Source organism: Arachis stenosperma, chromosome 1 (genome assembly GCF_014773155.1).
Source record: "Arachis stenosperma cultivar V10309 chromosome 1, arast.V10309.gnm1.PFL2, whole genome shotgun sequence".
In the NCBI taxonomy this organism is placed as follows: domain Eukaryota; kingdom Viridiplantae; phylum Streptophyta; class Magnoliopsida; order Fabales; family Fabaceae; genus Arachis; species Arachis stenosperma.
Genome location: NC_080377.1, coordinates 114938921 through 114958070, shown reverse-complemented (window position 1 = coordinate 114958070; position 19150 = coordinate 114938921). Strand labels below are relative to the sequence as shown.

The following is a 19150-nucleotide window of genomic DNA, read 5'->3' as shown; positions in this document are numbered from 1 at the left end:
TTTGGACTCGGGTTCACACTTTGATCATGGTTCCTAGTGATCCATGCATTGGCATAGAACTCTTAAACCATTAAGATTCTGACTTGTTGAATGGGGTTGGTTAGAACTTTCCAACCTCTTCTTTGGATCTCATGTCGGATCTCCGGATACTCATTTTTCTTGAGCTTGAAAGGAACCTCAGGGATCACCTTCTTCTTGGCCACAACATTATAGAAGTGGTCTTGATGGGCTTTGGAGATGAATCTTTCCATCTCCCATGACTTGGAGGTGGAAGCTTTTGTCTTCCCTTTTCCTTTTCTAGAGGATTCTCCGGCCTTAGGTGCCATCAATGGTAATGAAAAAAAAAGCTTATGCTTTTACCACACCAAACTTAAAATATCGCTCGCCCTCGAGCAAAAGAAGAAAGAAAAGAAGAAGAAGAAGAAGAAGAAAATATGGAGGAGAGGGGGAGATGTGTATTCGGCCAAGAAGGAGAAGAGAGGTGTGTGTTGTGTGAAAATTAAGGAGAATGAAGGGGTTTATATAGCGAAGTGAGAGAGGGTAGGTTTGGCCATTTTAGGGTGGGTTTGGGTGGGAAAGATTTTTGCATTTTGAAGGTAGGTGGGGTTTATGGGGAAGAGTGGATGGATGTGAGTGGTGAAGGGGGTAATTGGGAAGAGAGATTGAGGTGATTGGTGAAGGGTTTTTGGGAAAGTGTGTTATAGGATTAATTAGGAGGTAAGGTGGAAATATGTTAGGTGGGGATCCTGTGGGGTCCACAGATCCTGAGATGATCCTGTGGGGTCCACAGATCCTGAGGTGTCAAGGATTTACATCCCTGCACCAATTAGGCATGTAAAATGCCTTAGCATACCATTCTGGCGTTTAAACGCCGAAGTGGTGCACGTTCTGGGCGTTCAACGCCCATGTGTAGCATGTTTCTGGCGTTGAACGCCAGTTCCATGCTTGTTACTGGCGTTCAGCGCTAGCTTTCCTCAGGGCATATTCCTGGCGTTCAAACGCCAGGATGTTGCTTGTTTCTGGCGTTCAGCACCAGATCCATGCTCTGTTCTGGCGTTGAACGCCAGCCAGATGCTCCTTACTGGCGTTTAAACGCCAGTAAGTCCTTCCTCCAGGGTGTGATTTTTCTTCTGCTATTTTTGATTCTATTTTTAATTTTAGTATTTTTTCGTGACTCCACATGATCATGAACCTAATAAAACATAAAAGAACAATGAAAATAAAATAAAATTAGATAAATAAAAATTGGGTTGCCTCCTAATAAGCGCTTCTTTAGTGTCAATAGCTTGACAGTGGGCTCTCATGGAGCCACAAGTGATCAGGTCAATGTTGTAGACTGCCAACACCAAACTTAGAGTTTGGATGTGGGGATTTAACACCAAACTTAGAGTTTGGCTGTGGCCTCTCAACACCAAACTTAGAGTTTGATTGTGGGGGCTTTGTTTGACTCTGTACTGAGAGAAGCTCTGCATGCTTACTCTCCCTTGTTACAGAGGGATGTCTGTGTGCCTTAAACACAAGGTAGTCCCCATTCAATTGAAGGACTAATTCTCCTCTGTTAACATCTATCACAGCTTTCGCTGTGGCTAAGAAAGGTCTTCCAAGGATGATGCATTCATCCTCTTTCTTCCTAGTGTCTAAGATTATGAAATCAGCATGGATGTAAAGGCCTTCAACCTTTACTAACACCTCCTCTACTAATCCATAAGCTTATCTTACTGACTTGTCTGCCAATTGTAATGAGAATAAGGCAGGCTGCACCTCAATGATCCCTAGTTTCTCCATTAAAGAGAGTGGCATAAGATTTATCCCTGACCCCAGGTCACATAGAGCCTTGTTAAAGGTCATGGTGCCTATGGTACAGGGTATTGAGAATTTGCCAGGATCTTGTCTCTTTTGAGGTAAGATTTTCTGAACCCATGTATCTAGTTCACTAATGAGCAAGGAAGGTTCACCTTCCCAAGTCTCATTACCAAACAACTTGGCATTCAGCTTCATGATGGCTCCTAGATATTGAGCAACTTGCTCTCCAGTCATATCTTCATCCTCTTCTGAGGAAGAATAGTCTTCAGAGCTCATGAATGGCAGAAGAAGATTTAGTGGAATCTCTATGGTCTCTATATGAGCCTCAGATTCCTTTAGGTCCTCAATAGGGAATTTCTTCTTGCTTGAGAGACGTCCCAGGAGGTCTTCCTCACTAGGATTTTCTTCCTTCGCCTCCCTTGTGCATTCAGCCATATTGATTACATCAATGGCCTTGCACTCTCCTTTTGGATTCTCTTCTGTATTGCTTGGGAGAATACTGGGAGGATTTTCAATGACTTTCTTACTCAGCTGGCCCACTTGTGCCTCCAAATTTCTGATGGAGGACCTTGTTTCACTCATGAAACTTAAAGTGGCCTTAGACAGATCAGAGACTAAATTCGCTAAATTAGAGGGGCTCTGCTCAGAATTCTCTATCTGTTGCTGAGAAGATAATGGAAAAGGCTTGTTATTGCTTAGCCTGTTTCTTCCACCATTATTAAAGCCTTGTTAAGGCTTTTGTTGATCCTTCCATGAGAAATTTAGATGATTTCTCCATGATGAATTATAGGTGTTCCCATAAGGTTCACCCATGTAATTTACCTCTGATATTGCAGGGTTCTCAGGATCATAAGCTTCTTCAGAAGCTGCCTCTTTAGTACTGTTGGATGCTGGTGGACGAAATTGTGATCCATGTTCTAACTATTTTGAGATGAAGGCTTCTATTATGGCACTGGTTGAATCCACAACTCCGTTCAACTAACCAGCAAGTGTACTGGGTCGTCCAAGTAATAAACCTTACGTGAGTAAGGGTCGATCCCACAGAGATTGTTGGTATGAAGCAAGCTATGGTCACCTTGTAAATCTCAGTTAGGCAGATTAAAATTGTTTATGGGTTTGAAAATAGAAATAAGAAAATAGATGATATAGTAAAAGGGATAGAATACTTATGCAGATTCATTGGTGGGAATTTCAGATAAGCAGATGGAGATACTGTATGGCTCAAGGACGCCTGCTCTCCTATTGCTTCAACTCAATCCTTCTTACTCCTTTCCATGGCAAGCTGTATGTAGGGCATCACCGTTGTCAGTGGCTACATCCCATCCTCTCAGTGAAAATGGTCCTCTGCGGCTGTCACTCGCATGGCTAATCATCTGTCGGTTCTCAATCAGGTTGGAATAGAATCCATTGATTCTTTTGCTCTTGTCATCACGCCCAGCCTTCAGGAGTTTGAAGCTCGTCACAGTCATTCAATCCCAGAATCCTACTCGGAATACCATAGACAAGGTTTAGACTTTTCGGATCCTCATGAATGCCGCCATCTATCTAACTTATACCACGAAGATTCTGTTGGGGAATCTAAGAGATACACATTCAAGCTCTGTTGCATGTAGAACGGAAGTGGTTGTCAATCACGTGCGTTCATAAGTGAGAATGATAATGAGGGTTATCTAATCATCACATTCATCATGTTCTTGGGTGCGAATGAATATCTTGGAATAAGAATAAAAGAGAATTGAATAAAAGAAAATAGAACTGCATTAATACTTGAGGTACAGCAGAGCTCCACACCCTTAATCTATGGTGTGCAGAAACTCCACCGTTGAAAATACATAAGTGAGAGGTTCAAGCATGGCCGAATGGCCAGCCCCCTAAAACGTGATCAATAGCCTCTTAGGATGAAGAATAAAACAAAACTGAGACCAAAGATGTCTAATACATTAGTAAATCATCCTATTTATAATAAACTAGCTCCTAGGGTTTACATGAGTAAGTAATTGATGCATAAATCCACTTTCGGGGCCCACTTGGTGTATGTTTGGGCTGAGCTTGATCAATCCACGAGCCAAGGCTTCTCTTGGAGTTGAACTCCGAGTTATGACGTGTTTTGGGCGTTCAACTCCGGATCATGACGTTTTTCTGGCGTTTAACTCCAGACAGCAGCATGTACTTGGCGTTCAACGCCAAGTTACGTCGTCAATTTCCGAATAAAGTATGGACTATTATATATTGATGGAAAGCCCTGGATGTCTACTTTCCAACGCCATTGAGATCGCGCCAATTGGAGTTCTGTAGCTCCAGAAAATCCATTTTGAGTGCAGAGAGGTCAGAATCCAACAGCATCAGCAGTCCTTTTGTCAGCCTTTTTCAGAGTTTTGCTCAAGTCCCTCAATTTCAGCCAGAATTTACCTGAAATCACAGAAAAACACACAAACTCATAGTAAAGTCCAGAAATGTGAATTTAACATAAAAACTAATGAAAACATCCCTAAAAGTAGCTTAAACTTACTAAAAATTACCTAAAAACAATGCCAAAAAGCGTATAAATTATCCGCTCATCACAACACCAAACTTAAATAGTTGCTTGTCCCCAAGCAACTGAAAATCAAATAGGATAAAAAGAAGAGAATATACTATAAATTCCAGAATATCAATGAATATTAATTATAATTAGATGAGCGGGACTTGTAGCTTTTTGCTTCTGAACAGTTTTGGCATCTCACTTTTTCCTTTGAAGTTCTGAATGATTGGCTTCTCTAGGGACTTAGAATTTCGGATAGTGTTATTGACTTTCCTAGTTAAGCATGTTGATTCTTGAACACAGCTACTTATGAGTCTTGGCCGTGGCCCTAAGCACTTTGTTTTCCAGTATTACCACCGGATACATAAATGCCACAGACACATAACTGGGTGAACCTTTTCAGATTGTGACTTAGCTTTGCTAAAGTCCCCAGTTAGTGGTGTCCAGAGCTCTTAAGAACACTCTTTTTGCTTTGATCACGACTTTAACCATTCAGTCTCAAGCTTTTCACTTGGACCTTCATGACACAAGCACATGGTTAGGGACAGCTTGATTTAGCCGCTTAGGCCTGGATTTTATTTCCTTGGGCCCTCCTATCCATTGATGCTCAAAGCCTTGGATTCTTTCTACCCTTGCCTTTTGGTTTTAAGGGCTATTGGCTTTTTCTACTGCTCCTTCTTTTTCTATATACTCTTTTTAGCCCCCTTTTTTTTTCACTGCTTTTTCTTGCTTCAAGAATCAATTTCATGATTTTTCAGATCATCAATAACATTTCTCTTTGTTCATCATTCTTTCAAGAGCCAACAGTTTTAACATTCATAAACAACAAGATCAAAATTATGCACTGTTCAAGCATTCATTCAGAAAACAAAAGGTATTGTCACCACATCAATATAATTAAACTAAATTCAAGGATAAATTCGAAATTCATGTACTTCTTGTTCTTTTGAATTAAAACATTTTTCTTTTAAGAGAGGTGAAGGATTAATGGAATTTATTCATAGCTTTAAGGCATGGTTACATACTAATGATCATGAAATAAAGACACAAAACATATATAAACACAATATTAAAAACCGAAAAACAGAAAGAAATAAAGAACAAGGAATGAATCCACCTTTAGTGGCGTCTTCTTGAAGAACCAATGGTGCTCTTTGAGCTCCTCTATGTCTCTTCCTTGCTTCTGTTGAATGATTCCTAGTAATTTTGGTGTTCCTCCCCTTAGTTGCTTCCAATATTTGTGTGGAGGACAACTTATCCCCTGAGGTATCTCAGGGATCTCTTGATTTGCAGTCCCATGTTCTACCACTGAGCTATGACGGCTTATATTAGTCTTTCCATCTCCCAAGACTCAGAGGTGGAAAGCCTTTATCCCTGTTCCTGCTCATATGAAAGAGAAGAAAACAAGAAAAGAAAGAGGAATCCTCTATGTCACAGTATAGAGATTCCTTTATGTTAGTAGAAAAAGAAGGGAGTAGACGAATGAAGAAGAATTCGGATTTTTAGATGAAGAGAGGTGAAGAGAAGTGTTAGTAAACAAATAATTAAATAGAAGAAGAAAAAAAAAGAAAGAGAATTTCGAAAATAATTTTAAAAAGGGGTTAGTGATTTTCAAAAATTAGAGATAAATGTAATTGAAATTAAAATTTGAAACAATTAATTAATTAAAAAGAATTTTTGAATATTTTTCGAAAATAGAAGAGGGAGAAGTAGTTAGGTGGTTTTGAAAAAGATAAGAAACAAACAACAAGTTAGTTAGTTGATTGAAAAAGATTTGAAATCAAATTTGAAAAGATAAGAAGATAAGAAGTTTAGATAAGATATTTTGAAATCAAAAAAGATAAGATAAAAAGATAAATTTTTTTTTTATTTTTTTTTTTTTGAAAAAGATAAGATAAGAGATAAAAAAGATTTAATTTAATAATTTGAAATTATTTACTTCACTAACAAGAAACTACAAGATAAGATTCTAGAACTTAAAGATTGAACCTTTCTTAGCAAGAAAGTAACAAATTTCAAATTTTTGAATCAAAACATTAATTATTGATTATATTTTCGAAAATATGATGTAAAAGATAAGAAAAAGATTTTGAAAAATATTTAAAAAAAAATTTCGAAAATTATAAAAAAAATGAAAAAGATGTGATTTTTCAAAAAGATTTTGAAAAGATAAGATTTTTAAAATTGAAAATTTGACTTGACTTGTAAGAAACAACTAATTTTTAAAATTTTTTGACCAAGTCAACCCAAAATTTCGAAAATTTGGAGAAAATTAAGGAAAAGATATTTTTTTGAATTTTTTTTGAATTTTTAATGATGAGAGAGAAAAACATAAAAATGACCCAAAACATGAAAATTTTGGATCAAAACACATGATGCATGCAAGAACACTATGAATGTTAAGATGAACACCAAGAACACTTTGAAGATCATGATGAACATCAAGAACATATTTTTGAAAAATTTTTAATGCAAAGAAAACATGCAAGACACCAAACTTAGAAATCTTTAATGCATGGACTCTAACAAACGAAAAATGCATATGAAAAACAACAAACAACACAAAGCAAGAAAACATCAAGATCAAACAAGAAGACTTGTCAAGAACAACTTGAAGATCATGAAGAACACCATGAATGCATGGGATTTTCGAAAAAATGCAAGAAAAAATTTTAAAGCATGCAATTGACACCAAACTTAAAAATTGACTCAAGACTCAAACAAGAAACACAAAATATTTTTGGTTTTTTATGATTTTATGATTTTTTTTTGTATTTTTATTATTTTTTTCGAAAATTATATTAAAAAAAACGAAAATAATAAAAAAAATATTTTTGAAAGATTTTAGAAAACTTTTTGAAAAGAAAATTACCTAATCTGAGCAACAAGATGAACCGTCAGTTGTCCATACTCGAACAATCCCCGGCAACGGCGCCAAAAACTTGGTGGACGAAATTGTGATCCATGTTCTAACTATTTTGAGATGAAGGCTTCTATTATGGCACTGGTTGAATCCACAACTCCGTTCAACTAACCAGCAAGTGTACTGGGTCGTCCAAGTAATAAACCTTACGTGAGTAAGGGTCGATCCCACAGAGATTGTTGGTATGAAGCAAGCTATGGTCACCTTGTAAATCTCAGTTAGGCAGATTAAAATTGTTTATGGGTTTGAAAATAGAAATAAGAAAATAGATGATATAGTAAAAGGGATAGAATACTTATGCAGATTCATTGGTGGGAATTTCAGATAAGCAGATGGAGATACTGTATGGCTCAAGGACGCCTGCTCTCCTATTGCTTCAACTCAATCCTTCTTACTCCTTTCCATGGCAAGCTGTATGTAGGGCATCACCGTTGTCAGTGGCTACATCCCATCCTCTCAGTGAAAATACTCCTCTGCGGCTGTCACTCGCATGGCTAATCATCTGTCGATTCTCAATCAGGTTGGAATAGAATCCATTGATTCTTTTGCTCTTGTCATCACGCCCAGCCTTCAGGAGTTTGAAGCTCCTCACAGTCATTCAATCCCAGAATCCTACTCGGAATACCATAGACAAGGTTTAGACTTTTCGGATCCTCATGAATTCCGCCATCTATCTAACTTATACCACGAAGATTCTGTTGGGGAATCTAAGAGATACACATTCAAGCTCTGTTGCATGTAGAACGGAAGTGGTTGTCAATCACGTGCGTTCATAAGTGAGAATGATAATGAGGGTTATCTAATCATCACATTCATCATGTTCTTGGGTGCGAATGAATATCTTGGAATAAGAATAAAAGAGAATTGAATAAAAGAAAATAGAACTGCATTAATACTTGAGGTACAGCAGAGCTCCACACCCTTAATCTATGGTGTGCAGAAACTCCACCGTTGAAAATACATAAGTGAGAGGTTCAGGCATGGCCGAATGGCCAGCCCCCTAAAACGTGATCAATAGCCTCTTAGGATGAAGAATAAAACAAAACTGAGACCAAAGATGTCTAATACATTAGTAAATCATCCAATTTATAATAAACTAGCTCCTAGGGTTTACATGAGTAAGTAATTGATGCATAAATCCACTTTCGGGGCCCACTTGGTGTATGTTTGGGCTGAGCTTGATCAATCCACGAGCTGAGGCTTCTCTTGGAGTTGAACTCCGAGTTATGACGTGTTTTGGGCGTTCAACTCCGGATCATGACGTTTTTCTGGCGTTTAACTCCAGACAGCAGCATGTACTTGGCGTTCAACGCCAAGTTACGTTGTCAATTTCCGAATAAAGTGTAAACTATTATATATTGATGGAAAGCCCTGGATGTCTACTTTCCAACGCCGTTGAGATCGAGCCAATTGGAGTTCTGTAGCTCCAGAAAATCCATTTTGAGTGCAGGGAGGTCAGAATCCAACAGCATCAACAGTCCTTTTGTCAGCCTTTTTCAGAGTTTTGCTCAAGTCCCTCAATTTCAGCCAGAATTTACCTGAAATCACAGAAAAACACACAAACTCATAGTAAAGTCCAGAAATGTGAATTTAACATAAAAACTAATGAAAACATCCCTGAAAGTAGCTTAAACTTACTAAAAATTACCTAAAAACAATGCCAAAAAGCGTATAAATTATCCGCTCATCAGATGCATTTTGCCATCCATTCAGACTTTGAGAGATCATGTTGACTTGCTAAGTCAACACTTTGTTCTGAGCCAATATGGCATTCAGAGCATCAATTTCAAGAACTCCCTTCCTTTGAAGTGTTCCATTATTCACGGAATTCCTCTCAGAAGTGTACATGAATTGGTTATTTGCAACCATGTCAATAAGTTCTTGAGCTTCTGCAGGCGTTTTCTTTAAGTGAATGGATCCACCTGCAGAATGGTCCAATGACATTTTGGAAAACTCAGATAGACCATAATAGAATATATCTAATATGGTCCATTCTGAAAACATGTCAGAAGGACACTTTTTGGTCATCTGCTTGTATCTTTCCCAAGCTTCATAGAGGGATTCACCATCTTTTTGTTTGAAGGTTTGAACATCCACTCTAAGCTTGCTCAGCTTTTGAGGAGGAAAGAATTTATCCAAGAAGGCTGTGACCAGCTTATCCCAGGAGTCCAGGCTATCTTTAGGTTGTGAGTCTAACCATGTTCTAGCTCTGTCTCTTACAGCAAAAGGGAAAAGCATGAGCCTGTAGACTTCAGGATCTACTCCATTTGTCTTAACATTCTCACAAATTCGCAAGAACTCAGTTAAAAACTGATAAGGATCTTTAGATGGAAGTCCATGAAACTTGCAGTTCTGTTGCATCAAAACAACTAATTGAGGTTTCAACTCAAAATTGTTTGTTCCAATGGCTGGAATTGAGATACTTCTTCCATCAAACTTGGACGTTGGTTTGGTGAAATCACCAAGCATCCTCCTTGCATTATTGTTGTTGGGTTCGGCTGCCATCTCCTTCTCTTGTTCGAAAATTTCAGAAAGGTTGCCTCTGGATTGTTGTAATTTAGCTTCTCTTAGTTTCCTCTTCAGAGTCCTTCCAGGTTCAGGATCAGCTTCAATAAGAGTGCCTTTTTCCTTATTCCTGCTCATATGAAAGAGAAGAGAAAAAGAAAAGAAAGAGGAATCCTCTATATCTAGACAAAGAGGATCCTTATTATTAGTAGAAGAGGAAAGGAATAAAAGTGGAGAATCCAATCACAAGGGTGAGGATAGAGGCAGTTATTGGAGATGAAGAGAGGTGGAGAGAAGCGTTAGTAAATAAATAAATAAATAGAAGAAGAGAAGAGAGAGAATTCAAAAATAATTTTGAAAAAGTAGTTAATGATTTTTGAAAATTAAAGATAAGATATAGTTAAAATTAAAATTTAAAACAATCAATTAATTTAAAAAGAATTTTGAAAAAGAGATGAGATATTTTCAAAAATTAGAGAGGGAGAAGTAGTTAGGTGGTTTTGAAAAAGATAAGAAACAAACAAAAAGTCAAATAGTTAGTTGAAAAAGATTTGAAAATCAAATTTGAAAAGATAAGAAGATAAGAAGTTAGATAAGATATTTTGAAATCAAATTTTTGAAAAAGATATGATAAAAAGATAAGATAAGAAAATATGATAAAAGATATGGTTGAAAAAGATTTAATTTTTTTAAAATTAAAATTAATTACTTAACTAACAAGAAACTAAAAGATATGATTCTAGAAATTAAAGATTGAGTCTTTCTTAACAAGAAATTAACAAACTTCAAATTTTTGAATCAATCACATCAATTGTTAGTGTAATTTCGAAAATTATGAAATAATATTAAGAAAAAGATTTTTGAAAAATATTTTTAAAATTTTCAAAAATAAAATAAAAAATGAAAAAGATTTGATTTTTGAAAAAGTTTTGAAAAGATAAGATTTTTAAAATTGAAAATTTGACTTGATTTGTAAGAAACACTAATTTTTAAAAATTTTTGACCAAGTCAACCCAAAATTTCGAAAATTTGGAGAGAAATAAGGAAAAGATATTTTTTATTTTTGAATTTTTAATGATGAGAGAGAAAAACTACAAAAATGACTCACAACATGAAAATTATGAATCAAAACTCATGATGCATGCAAGAACACTATGAATGTCAAGATGAACACCAAGAACACTTTGAAGATCATGATGAACATCAAGAACATATTTTTGAAAAATTTTTTGATGCAAAGATAACATGCAAGACACCAAACTTAGAAATCTTTAATGCATGGACTCTAACAAATGAAAAATGCATATGATAAACAACAAAAAATGCAAAACAAGAAAACATCAAGATCAAACAAGAAGACTTACCAAGAACAACTTGAAGATCATGAAGAACACCAGGAATGCATGAATTTTTCGAAAAAAATGCAAGAACAATATGAATATGCAATTGACACCAAACTAAAAAATTGACTCAAGACTCAAACAAGAAACATAAAATATTTTTTATTTTTATGATTTTCTAATTTTTTTGTATTTTCTTTTATTTTTTTTCGAAAAACATATGGAAAAAGAAAATAAGAAATTCAAAATTTTTAAGAAGAATTCTAGGAATCTTTCAATGTTAGCCCAAAGCTCCAATCAAAGGGTTTGACATGGCTTAATAGCCAGTCAGTTTTAGGATGGAATTACATGCATTGTGGTGATTAGTTGAAGACCAATTCCAAAGGAGTTTGAATATGGCTTTGCAGCCAGCCCGGATTCAATATGCTTCATGAAACTCTGGAATCCATTCTTAAATGTTTTGAAGCCATAGAATGATTTATTTAAAAAATTTTTCGAAAATAGGAATAAAAAAATTTTTGAAAGATTTTTGAAAAGTTTTTGAAAAGGAAATTACCTAATTTGAGCAACAAGATGAACCGTCAGTTGTCCATACTCGAACAATCCCCGGCAACGGCGCAAAAAACTTGGTGGACGAAATTGTGATCATCAACAATGGCTCCAATAATTTGGTAGCTCTCACACGTGAATTACACTTAGTCGCAACTCCGCACAACTAACCAGCAAGTGCACTGGGTCGTCCAAGTAATACCTTACGTGAGTAAGGGTCGATCCCACGGAGATTGTTGGTATGAAGCAATCTATGGTCATCTTGTAGATCTCAGTCAGGCTGATTCAAATGTGATTGGATTAGATAATTAAAAGATAAACAAAATAGGATAGAAATACTTATGTAAATTAATGGTGGGAATTTCAGATAAACGTATGGAGATGCTTGTCCCGGTTGAATATCTGTTTTTCTACTGCTTTCATCCAATACTTCTTACTCCTTTCCATGGCAAGCTGTATGTAGGGCATCACCGTTGTCAATGGCTACATCCCATCCTCTCAGTGAAAATGGTCCAAATGCTCTGTCACAGCACGACTAATCATTTGTCGGTTCTCAATCAGGTTGGAATAGAATCCCGTGATTCTTTTGCGTCTGTCACTAACGCCCAGCCTTCAGGAGTTTGAAGCTCGTCACAGTCATTCAATCCTGGAATCCTACTCGGAATACCACAGACAATAGACTTTCCGGATTCCCATGATTGCCGCCATCAATTCTAGCTTATACCACGAAGATTTTGATTAAGGAATCCAAGAGATATGCGCCCGGCCTAAGGTAGAACGGAAGTGGTTGTCAGTCACGCGCGTTCATATGTGAGAATGATGATGAGTGTCATGGATCATCATATTCATCAAGTTTAAGTGCAACGAATATCTTAGAATAGAAATAAATCGAATTGGATGAAAAATAGTAGTAATTGCATTAAAACTTGAGATACAGCAGAGCTTCACACCCTTAATCTATGGTGTGTAAAAACTCCACCGTTGAAAATACATAAGTGATAGGTCCAGGCATGGCCGAATGGCCAGCCCCCAAAACGTGATCAATAGTCTCCTAAGATGAATAATAAAATAAAATTGAGACCAAGAGATGCTAATACACTAGTAAAAAGTTCTATTTATACTAAACTAGCTACTAGGGTTTACAGAAGTAAGTAATTGATGCATAAATCCACTTCCGGGGCCCACTTGGTGTGTGCTTGGGCTGAGCTTGATCTATCCACGAGCTGAGGCTTCTCTTGGAGTATAACACCAAGTTGTAACGTGTTTTGGGCGTTTAAATCTGGTTCGTGACGTGTTTCTGGCGTTTGACTCTAGAATGGAGCATGGAACTAGCGTTGAGCGCCAGTTTACGTCATCTAATCACGAATAAAGTATGAACTATTATATATTGCTGGAAAGCTCTGGATGTCTACTTTCCAAAGTCGTTGAGAGCACGCCATTTGAAGTTCTGTAGCTCCAGAAAATTCATTTCGAGTGCAGGGAGGTCAGATTCCAACAGCATCAGCAGTCCTTTGTCAGCCTCCTATCAGAATTTTGCTCAGGTCCCTCAATTTCAGCCAGAAAATACCTAAAATCACAGAAAAATACACAAACTCATAGTAAAGTCCAGAAATGTGAATTTAGCATAAAAACTAATGAAAATATCCCTAAAAGTAACTAGATCATGCTAAAAACTACCTAAAAACAATGCCAAAAAGCGTATAAATTATCCGCTCATCAAGCTCCCTCTCTCAATGAGAGGGAATTTAGCTACTCAGAGCTCAGAGAAAAAGTACAAAAGATGGAAAAGATGAAGTGTGAAAACTAAAAAGTGAAATCCCCAAAACTAAACTCTGTGACTTGCTAACCCTTTTCCAATACTTCCAAGGGTATTTATATTACTCCTAGATCTATAAAATAAAAGAAAATTACAAAAGTCAAAAGAAAATTACAATTTGGAGGGAAAAGAAACTCAACAAATGTGATCTTCCAGCTGGCATGTGACTGGCGCTTCTCTGGCATGTCACGCTCCTTCTGTTTCTGATTTGGCGTGCCACGCCTCTCCATTCAAGTGGCACGCCGTCCTCTATTTCACCCCTGGTGTGCCATGCCTTCGAGCCTAAATGGCACGCCCAGGACATTTTAAAGGGCAAAGTAGCCTGGCGTGCCACGCCTTCAAACCAAAGTGGCACGCCCAAGGCATTTTAAAGGGCAAAGCAACCTGGCGTGCCACGCCTTCGAACCAAAGTGGCACGCCCAAGGTCACTTCCCTTATCTCTATGCTTCTGGAGATTTGAACCAGCGTGGCATGCCCAGGGTCTGGCGTGCCAGGCCCTTCTTAAATTTTCACCCCCTTGCCGGCGTGCCACGCCTCATCATCCAAGTGGCACACCTGAGTTCATTGGCTCCTCTTCTTTCTATTTGGAAAATACTACCAGCGTGCCACGCCATGAGACTGGCGTGTCACGCCCTTCATTTGGTTCTTTTTCTTGCTAGCGTGCCACGCCTCATCTCCCAAGTGGCATGCCTGAGTTCACGGGCCTTTTAATTCCTTCTCTGGAAAATACTACCAGTGTGTCACGCCATGAGACTGGCCTGTCATGCCCTTTATTTGCCATGGTCCCAGATCTTGGCGTGCCACGCCTAGATGTTTAAGTGGCACGCCAAAGTAAGATAATTAAGCTGGTGTGCCACGCCTTCGATACCAGGTGGCACGCCCAGCTTTATTTGGCCTCCTTAGGTGCTGGCGTGCCACGCCTTGTTGCTCAAGTGGCACGCCTTAGTGGGACTTCTTTAACCTGGGTGCCACGCCTTCGATACCAAGTGGCACACCCAGCTTTTGCATTGTCTCCTTGTTCATTGGCGTGCCACGCCTTGTTGCTCAAGTGGCACGCCCATACAATTGTGGGTCTTATAAGCTTGGCGTGCCACGCCTTGGCCCTCAAGTGGTATACCCAAGTGAACTCTGGGACTGGCGTGCCACGCTTTCGACACAAAGTGGCACGCCATAGTGATGGTTCTTCTAGTAATGGGTTCGCGTGCCACGCCTTGCTCCTGGCGTGCCACGCCCCTTTGATGGTCTTCAATTTTGCTCTCTGGAATGTTGTACCAGCGTGCCACGCTTAGCTTCTGGCGTGCCACGCCGACATATTTTTGTGGCGTTTGTTCCAAGTGGCACGCTTACTTCACACGCCCCACTTGTTTTGTTGTTTTCTTTCCCATTTTTGATGTCTTCTCCACCTGAAATCCAGCACAAACTCATTTCAAAGCAATGTACTATGATATTCATCAATTAAGGCATGAATTGCAATGATCAAATGAGATTATGCCTCTTTTATGGTCATTTTTATGCAAGAAACAGGGTAGATGATGTAAGTCATCAGGTAGCTTTTGTAGAGAATGATTGTTTTCTTGGTGATCTTGCTCTGATTTATGTCTTTTTGCTTAGAGTCTTTTGCTAGATTGTTTAAGCTTCTGTGGGTTTTCCTGAGTCTTCCACTCCGTGTCACTGCCTCTAAAGGATGCCCCTGAACCTTGGTGTGTGTCTTGGGGCTTTCCTTTTACTGTTTGTATTGTTCTGGATCATATTGTCTGAGTTGTTTTAATATCGCCCGAGCTATTTTTTGGTTAGTAGTCCATTTTCCTTTCTTGTTTGTAGGATTAGTTGGCCATGTCTTCTCGCAAAAATATTGTCGAGGCGTCTTCTAAGGTTCCTGAGGGGATGTCCGACTTGTTGGACTCCCTTGTATTGCTGTGTGTATCTCTAGCTAATTCGAAATTTTGTGTGGAGCTTAGGAAACATCATCAAATACGTAGTAGTGGGGTTCAAGAAGGAGACTATGAATTGGTAGCACCTGATTCTGATGAAAGGGTCTGCTTTCCTGTTCCGACCCAGGGGGAGCTTTCCTTTTTTTTATGCATATGTTTTCTTCTTTAGCCAGATGAACATCACCCTTCTCTTTACTTTTTTTGAAACCGACATGTTATGGTCTTGTAATGTGGCCCCATCTCAGCTTCATCCGAATTCTTGGGGTTTCATTAAGATTTTTCAGTTGATTTGTCGCGAATTTGGTGTTACGCCTTCTCAAACTCTTTTTTTGTATCTGTTTGTGTTGACCAAACCTGGGACTACCAAAAAGAAAGCTTCTTAGATTTCTTTTAGGTCGGCCCAGGGGCATAAGGTTTTTTTCATGTATGATAAGTCCTTCCGGGATTTTAAGAATTACTTTTTTAAAATCCAAGTTGTTGAAGGAGCTCGTCCTTTCTTTTTGGATGAGAATGGCGAGCCCCATTTTCTTTTAGAATGGCAGAAGAATGTAGTGGTGTCTAGGTACACTTGGGAAATATTGGACGAGGTTGAGCAGGCTTTTGTGGTTGTCTTGGAGGATATTTGGGGGGAGCCTCCCCATCTTGATACCAAGAAATTTTTGGGGGATTCGTCCCTAATCTGCAATGTGCTGGGTATTATAAATTGATATCTTTTTGTTTTGTTTTCTGCTTTCTTTTCTGGCTTGTAAACTGTTGTATTTTTATTTTTCAGAGATGGCCAAAAATAATGACTCGATGAAGGCCTTTAAGAAGGCGAGGAAGGCTACTGCGGCTCAGAACGTCCCGGCCAAGGTGGCTGGGGAGGGGTCCTCTCAGGTTTTGTCGAAGCCATCTGTTCTGAGCTCTCCTGGATCAAGGAGGATGATCCCTACTCCTCGGGTTCGTTTGACCGATCCTCCATAGGCTTCTGCTACTACCTTTTCTTCTACCGGCACTCCTCCTCCGAAAAAGCAAAAAACCGCTGAGCTCTTTAACCTTGATGCTCCTGGCTTTGACACTGTCGAGTTTGTGGACCAGCAAATTAGTCCCTATGGTACCATGCCTACTGACGACGTTTCTCTTCTTCGCCATTTGGATTTTATTACTCAGAGTAGTGTCAAGATGGCACACATGGGTGCGGCTTTATATCGGACTGCCCAAGATCTTCCTATTCATGCTACAAAAGCATTTATGGAAGAAGCTAAGTCGGAGTTCGACCGGATGAAGGGTTTAAAGGAGGAGCTCGAGGTGAAAGTGACCAAGCTGGAGAAGGAGTTGGAGGGCGAAAAGGCTAGTTCTCTTGCCTTGGCGGCTTCTGTAAGGTTGGCTGAAGATACGGCATTGAAGCACAAGGAGAGCTATGTCACGACTTATAGGGAGATGATGCCTCTCAAGGATGATTTAGAGTCTGCTCGAGCTGATTATGCCAAGCTCCAGGGTCACCTTGTAGGCAGTGTAAATGCTGCTTATGAGAACCTGAAGGAGCAGGTTCGGGTTCTTGCACCCGAGCTCGACCTTACTCTCTTCAGCTTGGACAACGTCGTGAAAGATGAAAAAATTGTTCCTGATGATCTTGATGATGATGATGTTGTCCCTCCTTCAATGCCTCCCACCAAAACCTCTGTTGCACCGACCTCTTTAACTCCTTCAGCTGTGGTTGGTCATCCTGAGTCAGAACCTGATTGTCAAATCTTGAACCGGGATGATGGGACAGTGGATGCGGTGCCTCTTCAGACTTGCCATCCTTCACCCCGTGTTGATGCTACTAAGAAGTCTTTGGGTCCTCAATGATTATTCTGGTTGTTTGTGTAGATAGCCCGGCTTGTGGGCTTTTGAACTTTTTATATTTTGTAACTGGTGGTTCTTACTTTCTGCTACTTTCTCAGTTGCTTGTTTAATAACTTTATTTTGAAAAACAAAGTAGTTTTCAAGCTCTTGGGGCTGATTTTGGTGGCCTCTTGAGTTTGTTATTATTATAACTTGTGCTTTTTACTACATGTTTGTCTGCATCTGTTTGGTACCTTTTTAGGTTTTTGAGAGTGTTGGAACCTTATTGCCCGACCTCTTTAGATTGCCCTTGTATTTTCATACTTGTGGCTTGATTCTTTTTGAGATTGTGGATGTTTGGGTCCTACTTGTATGTAGACTTCCTTACTTCGGTTTGAAGTTATTTTTAGTAATCCTCTTTTTGGACCCTTATCAGGTTTCCTTTAGGGATTGCTTTTTATAACTTGTTTTGTGGGGGCCGACTTCATCATGTCGGTCCTTTATAAGTTATTTTTAGTAATCCTCTTTCTTGGACTTTTGTTTGGTCTCTTTCAGGGATTACTTTTTATAACTTTCTAATTTTGGGGCCGACTTCTTTGCGTTGGTCCCTTCTAAGTTATTTTTAGTAATCCTCTTTCTTGGACCTTTGTCAGGTCTCTTTCAGGGATTACTTTTTATAACTTTCTGATTTTGGGGCCGACTTCTTTACATCGGTCCCTTCTAAGTTATTTTTAGTAATCCTCTTTTTTAGGGCTGGCCAGGCCTCTTTCCAGGAATTGACTTTTTATAACATTGGTTATTGTGATCGACCGGTCCGACTTCTCTATGTCGGCCTGTCTTTTAAGTTATTTTTAGTAACCCATTTTATTAAGATCTCGTCAGGTCCTTTCTATGGATCACTTTCGATAACTTCTTGCGTTATTCTATTTTGTCGCTTTTTCATCTTTGCCAATTTTGTCGAAGTCAGGTTTGATCCTTGTTTGGTTGACTTAAGGATGAATTTAGTTTTCACCCTTGTTGATCTTTGTTGTGGTCGGACAGTGAATTTAATCTTCACTTTCTACTGATCTTGTAGCTTTATAATTGGGTGATGAATTATTTAGCGTTTCAGAGTAATGCATCTTGAGAATTTGTAGGAAATCTAAAAAACTTTATTCAGAAGAGAAATGCGTATATATACATGTGGGAGTTTTATCCCTCTAGGTCGAGCAAACTTGTAGATCTTGGCTTGGCACCTTGTTAAAAATCCTTTTTAGGAAAAAGAGTGTACCTTATCCTAAGATCTTTATTACCTCTAACTGTAGTATCTTCTTAGGTTGCAGGCGTCGATGACCTGGGAAGCTCTTGCCCTTCGAGCTCGGACAGTCTGTAGTAGCCCTATTTCAGTACTTCTATGACTCGGTAGGGTCCTTTCTAGTTTGCTGCCAGCTTTTCCTCCCCGGGTTGAGTTGTTCCGATATCATTTCGGATTAGGATAAGGTCGTTCTTGAAAAAACCTTGTAGTACTACCTTTTGATTGTACCTTGAAGCCATTCGACGTTTTAATGCCTCTTCCTTAATCTGAGCTCTTTCTCGGATTTCTGGAAGAAGGTCGAGTTCTTCCCTTTGAAGTTGGGAATTGGCCTCTTGATGAGCGGATAATTTATACGCTTTTTGGCATTGTTTTTAAGTAGTTTTCAGCAAGTTCAAGCTACTTTTAGGGATGTTTTCATTAATTTTTATGTTAAATTCACATTTCTGGACTTTACTATGAGTTTGTGTGTTTTTCTGTGATTTCAGGTAATTTCTGGCTGAAATTGAGGGACTTGAGCAAAACTCTGAAAAAGGCTAACAAAAGGACTGCTGATGTTGTTGGATTCTGACCTCCCTGCACTCAAAATGGATTTTCTGGAGCTACAGAACTCCAAATGGCGCGCTCTCAACGGCGTTGGAAAGTAGACATCCAGGGCTTTCCAG

The 19150-nt window shown here is 38.8% G+C and overlaps 1 non-coding gene across 1 annotated transcript; it reads left to right on the top strand.

Annotated features, from left to right (window-relative positions):
* The first annotated feature begins 9249 nt into the window (after positions 1 to 9249).
* Positions 9250 to 9353, top strand: LOC130947654 (small nucleolar RNA R71). The gene has a single exon (XR_009072757.1). It is a non-coding gene; the product is annotated as a small nucleolar RNA R71 (small nucleolar RNA).
* Positions 9354 to 19150: the final 9797 nt, after the last annotated feature.